The sequence below is a fragment of the Arachis ipaensis genome, chromosome B03 (assembly GCF_000816755.2).
Source record: "Arachis ipaensis cultivar K30076 chromosome B03, Araip1.1, whole genome shotgun sequence".
NCBI lineage: Eukaryota > Viridiplantae > Streptophyta > Magnoliopsida > Fabales > Fabaceae > Arachis > Arachis ipaensis.
Genome location: NC_029787.2, coordinates 121,736,994 through 121,743,701, shown reverse-complemented (window position 1 = coordinate 121,743,701; position 6,708 = coordinate 121,736,994).

Sequence of the window (6,708 nt, the reverse complement as noted above, 5' to 3'; positions counted from 1 at the left end):
TACATTAATAATTAATTTTAATGATTAATTTTGGTATATATTTAGCATTATTGAGAATTAATACACCAATGGCATTTTTTACAATTTTTCCATTGAAGTGTATTCCATTTTGATGTTAACTTCTGGTTGTGGTTGGTGATTAAAACCTTTGATGATGACCTGAAATCGTTACACAACCAAGCCTTAAATAGCTTTCTTGGTTGTACCTCAAGTCACAAGAAATGGGAATAATGTTGTTTGAACATTAAAAATTAGAATAAAGTATTATTTTTGTCCCCAACGTTTGGGGTAAGTCCTATAATTGTTCCTAACGTTTCATTCGTCCTATTTACGTCCCCAACGTTTCAAAGCTGATTCAATGTGATCTTCCCGTTAATTCCATTGACGGAATACTAACGGAGCTGCCTACGTGGCTAACTTTGTCTACTGTGGCAAACATTTTTCTTTGTGACCGTTACTGAGAAATTAAAAAAAAAGGAAATACTAATTTAAAAGGGTGAACCCTAATTTGAGAATGCCCCTCTTGAGCTTCTTCTTCTCACCATCGCCGTCTCTGTTGCAGTCGTGGGTGACTCCATGGCTTCGCAGGGCTCCCAGGCGGTGCGTAGTAGCAGTGCTTCGGGTCGAAACAGCAGTCAAGGAAGGCGACGGAGAACAACTTGTTATTGTGGGGAGAGGCCAGTGCTTGCGACTTCATCAACGGCAGAGAATCTTGGACGGAGGTTTTATGGCTGTGTTAACTATGGGGTAAGTAGAAAATGTAATTGATGGGGGTGAATGTTGTTTGATTATCTGATTAAAATTTTGTTTTGGTTTGGTCTAGATTGGAGAAGAGTGTGGGTACTTTGTGTAGGCGGAAAAGGAGCCAGAAGTTGCTCGATTGAAAAGAAAAATCACAGGCTTGAAGGGTAAAGTGAAAACAGTTGAGAGGATGTTGACAATGGCAGTAGCAGTTGCTCTGGTTGGATGGACATATGCTATGATTTTATTGTGTGAAAAATTGTCATTGACAAGAAATAGGAGGTTTTTTCTGCAATAAGACTGCAGAACATAGTCGCTAGTGTAATGTCTTGGCAATATGTTGTATGTATTTTGGGGTGTGGCTGTAGGGATTGAGTTGGATCAAATGTAAGTTGTTGATTGCATGATTTTGAATAAAACTTCATTGTTGCCCAATTTTATGTGTTCAATTTACATTGTCATGTAACATTATTGAAGTAACTATCTGCTGATATGATTAAATGAGACAGTGACCCAGCAATAACATAAAGGATTAACCTTAACATTAGGCCTATTTAGGCAATAATTCAGAACTTAACCAACATAGATGTTATGTAGATGTCAAACAACTGAAAATATAAATCAACCTAGATGCTAAACATTGTTTTTGAAGTAGCAGCACCTCCAGATACAAAAAGTGAAACCAACAACCATAGTTTGTAACATGATACAAAATGCAAAATACAAAAAGCATCACAAGTCATAGAAATTCACAAGTGTCAGTAAATCACTCCACATTCTTCCATGCTGTTGGTGGAATCTTGGCCCTGAACCTAAGCTGGGACTGGGTGACCTTCTTCACTGGGCTTGGCAGAACCCTTGGAGTTGTTGGGGGCTGGTGCAGAAGCAGTTTGTGAATGATCCACTTTAGCCCTTTTCGAAAAAGCTTGTGATTGCTGGGAGCTGGCAGCTGACTTTCTCTTTGGGTGTGAGGATGGTTTGTTATTGTTTCCCTTTTGCTTCCTATTTTCACTCTCAGTAGTCTTACTAGAAGCTGTCTTAACAAAGAGTCTGACACTTTTCTAACCCCTCTCCGTGACCTCCCCTTTGAAGTAGAATTAGCAGCAATGTTAACCTGCGCACAAAACAGAGCAGCAAATAATTGAATGACCAAAATGATGAAGACACAAGTAAGCACAACAACAAATTATGAATGAGATAGTCTTACAGCAGGAGTTGGGGTGACTTTGCACTTCTTTGGACAACTCCTTTTGTTATGACCAGAGCATAAACAATAGGAACACTTTTGTTGCTATCCTTCACGAGACAGTCCAAACCTATTTGATTGCTCATCAGCAGCTCGTGTCCTCTTCTTCTTTGGCCTTCCAATAGGTTTTCTATAAGTGGGAGGCAACACATCATCGAATTGAGTTCTGTCCCAGAGGTTGGGTCCATTAACAGGGAACACAACATGTTGGTAGCAGAAGATGTATGCAGCCTTCTTATAGTAGTCAGCCACATAGGTATCGACGTTGAAGCACATTTTTCTTATACAAGTCATCGCATGTGCACAAGAAATCCCAAACAGTTGAAACTTCCTACACGAGCACTCGTGATTCCTAAGATCCACCACAAATTTTTTCTTCCCCCCTGAATGCTAACCACCTCATATCTATCACGTCCAGCATACACACTCACCCAATTCCCACTTAGTTCAGCTTGTTTTTCTACTTTAATTCTAATACGTGGTAACACATCTCTGTTGTAAGGCATTATCCTATCCCTATTGTCAGCACAGCGTTTCGTTATATAAACCCGGATATCCTCTATCATAGTCACTATTGGCTTCTCCCTAGCCTCAACCAGAACAGAATTAAACACTTCACACATATTGTTAACTAAACTGTCACACCTAGGTCTACACACAAACCTATGACGACACCAGTATTTTGTCGGTATCTCCATTAGATAGTTGTATGCTCCTTGATCCACCTTTTGTATCTCACTCAATATCTTCAACTGGATCCCTAGATATCTCTTTTTGAAATTTGCATACAGATGTCTAACACAAAATCTATGGTCAATCCCAGGCAGAAACTCCTCAAAAGTTGGCACTAAACCCTGTTATGAATACACAAAGGACGAGTATAGATTATTCAATGCTAACTACAATACTTGTACATTAAGGGGTAGAGAAAAAGACATGTACCTTCTGTTGGTCAGACATGAAGGTGCAGGTCCTGATCTTGTCAACTCCCAGTTCATCACATAGATGCTGGAGAAACCATGTCCATGAGTCCTTCGTTTCAGCTTCAATAACTGCGTATGCTATCGGCAGGATTTGATCGTTTGGGTCCCAACCTATTGCAGTTAGGAGCCAGCCTCCATATGGTGTTTTCAGAAAACAGCCGTCCAACCCAATCATTGGCCTGCAAGCCATGAAACTCCTCCTACAGGCATCTAACATCACATAGATCCTCTCGAATCTGGGTCTTAAATTTACCCCTGGCACTGGTCTTTCAGAAGCAAACTTAGGAGGCCTCTGGACTTTCAAATGCACTGATGACCCAGGGTTAGTCTTAAACAACTCATGGCAGTAGTCATACAACCTTCTATACTGCTCTATGTATGTCCCCTGCACCTCATCCAGAGCAAACTGTCTGACCCTGGAAGCCTTAGATTTGGTCAACTCCACATTCCACTTTGTGTATGCTTTCCTCATTAGTGTGGTTAACTTAATCTTCGGGTTCTCAGCAATTTTGTTCAGAAAAACTTTACTCAGCCACTTTGCATGCATGATTCCAATCTTCAACTCCCTGGAGCAGTTGTGCTTGTTGTTACAGCTCTTCAACTGCCAGCTTCGCTCATGCTTCATCTTTCCACAGTATGCGTACCACTCACAGCCCTCCACACACTCCACTTTAACCCTCTTCAGATCCACCTTAGAGAATCTAAGACTCCTTCCACTACTGACAGCATATGCAGTGGCACATTCTTTGAACTCCTCTCTTGACACATACAAGGTTCCCACCTCCCACTTGTATTCACTCATGTTCTTCAAGGGCCTGTGAATCGGGTACCTCTTTCCCATGTAATCTTCATCATCACTCAATGGAATATCTAGAAAATTCTCACTATTGTAACCTGCATCCTTATCACCAAATCTCCCTACAATTTTTTCGTTTCCAACATTTGGTGCAGCTAGTTGTGAAGATTGACCCTGTGACTGACTAGGTATAGACTCTTTTTCCCCCTCTTCCGTGATGTTCACATCAACTAACCCTTCAGCACCCTCCCTGTCATCATCACTGTCACCAAAGTCAAGACTATCAAGACTGTGATATGATGCATTCTTAGCAATTGAATCAGAACTCCATGAACTTTCACTCCCCCTAGGTTCATAGTCATCATCATCAGAGGTCTCACTAAACTCCTCCTCTTCTTCAACAGCAGCACAACCCCTACCATCCTCACATGATCCCTCACTAATGGATCCAACCTCATCCACTTCAGTGGGCCCATCAGTAGCTGCCTTTGACCCAAGCCCAACAACTAGGCCTTCATACACAACAATTGGGCCAGGCCCAGCCTCATCACTTCTTTCAGCAAGAGCAGTAATTTGCCCAGGTTGCACATCTTCTCCCACTTCACTTGTCTTGTGAACAACATAAACCTCAACCATATCATCCTTCACCTCAATTCTTGCCATATCCATTGCATCTTTGTCATTTTAAAGCATGGTCAATCCTTTCTCTAACCCAGCATTCACAGCTTTATACCACATCGCAGCGATATTCTTTTTCAAATATCCCTATCTACTCACTATTTCATACACCTCAATCAAACTCCATTCATCCTCATCACAGTAGTCTACAATGGACGTCTCCCTACCCAAATACCTAACAGCACCTCCTGTAAGCCGAAACCTCCCTTGGTGATAAATTTTTACACTAAAGTTACTCATGTCTTCCGCTACTTTTCCTATTACAAGTTTCAAAAATCATAAAACCACAGTAATCAATGTGAAGGGCAGAAAGTGTAAATCAAAACATTAAACTTACATCAATAACCCCAAACCCCAACAGCAACAACATAACGACCACAGAAATCCTATGCATACTCATCTTTACTTGCATGAACTATTCCCTTCAAATGAAAATAAAACATTGATTCAACATACCTTTTCATTCTGTGCCGTTTCAAAGTTCTTGGTACCACCAACACGGGGCAATGCTGTTCTCTGTAGGGAATATAGACCACACCAAGCCGCTTCAATCCGTCTTCTTCCTTAGTAATCGAGGGCGAAGAACATGCGATCAAAAATCGATAGGGTTCAGGGACTGTGGGTTGAATGTGAAGTGTTACGTTTTTTGTTCCTCTCCTCTGATTGCAAGCGTTTCGTATGGTTAAAGAAAACATTACGCACGAAGGGAAACTCGTGTCAATACACACGTTTGGGGTTACCAACGTGTCCTGTCCACGTAGGCAGCTCCGTTAGTGTTCCGTCAGTGGAGTTAATGGGAGAATCATATTGAATCAGTTTTAGAACGTTGGGGACGTAAATAGGATGAATGAAACGTTAGGGACAATTATAGGACTTACCCCAAACGTTGGAGACAAAAATAATACTTTACTTTTAAAAATTATTATATAACATTTATAATGTATAGTTTAAATAAGATCATAGAATATTAGAATTGAAATAACACAAGTATGCCATCAAAATTTAGAAATTTATAAAATATATATCGATACAAAATACGAATAGTCCAAAACACTTTAAGAAGCCATAATGCTAGAAAAATAATAATTTAAAATGATTTTATTTAATTTAATATCTATAATAATTAAGGAATATAAAATAAAATACCTTAAGATTGTTTTATCCTATTTTTTATTGTCAGACAAACATGTTTATTTAAGGAGTATTCATATGTGTATGACATCTTTATCAACTAATTAACAATTATTCCATTCTCAAACTACCAAACTATTTGTTGACCTTTATTTAATGGAGTTTAGAGAAGGGGTTGGAAAAGTAATATCAACGTAAGTGTCACGAGATCTTTTGAAGCAATGAGAGTTGGAGGACCTCACAAAAAAGTAAAGGATTTTGTGCTTGGAACTCTCACAGACGGATTGTGAAAGTGAAAAATGATGAAAACCACTCACAAGTGTTATGTTTGTTCATATAAAGTAGTTCGTAGAGTTGGTGGAGCATGGTTAAATATGAAAAAGGCAGAGGGTAAAAGGAAAAGTCAAAAGTTAATTAGAGCATATGCTCAAAACGGCTTAATGTACCAAAATTTCCTTACAAGAAGGGAAACTAAAAATGGAATTATTAGAGAGCAAGAGAAAATTGGCTTTATGTGTCAGGGGGTGTTTACCTATATTTTTCATTTCTAGTACTATTTGAACGCAATAATAGCCCATTATACTTTTCAACGGACGTACTTTAATATCAACGGAAAAAAAAAAGATGGTAATAAAAACGATATAACAATATCATATAAAAAGAAAAATATATATAATGTTGTACTGGATGTTTCCGGTACGGGTTGAGAGATGGATCGAGAACTTGCGGGTCGAAGCGGATGCCGGATTATTTGACTGGAGCAATTGGGGGTGGTACCTGCAAAGACACTCCTACGCTCAAGTCAGAATGGATCTGAGAGGTATAAGGTGTGTAGAGTGAATGACATACCTAAAGGGGCCTGGAGCTCCCCTTTATATAGGTGATGAAGATAAGGGAGGTATTTGAATTTGATTGTTGGTTAGAAGCTCTAGTGAGCCGGTCTCGGACCTTCTAGAAGGGCGAAGCGGGTCGAACCCGAATAACTGAATTCAGAAACTGTTCCAGGTGTGGGATCCGTGGGCCGAATCCGTAACAAATGTATATGTATATCTAAGATGTGTATCCAATGCAAAGTACACCAACATGTAATTTTATAAAAATATTAAAAAGATAATAGAAAATTAACTCAAATA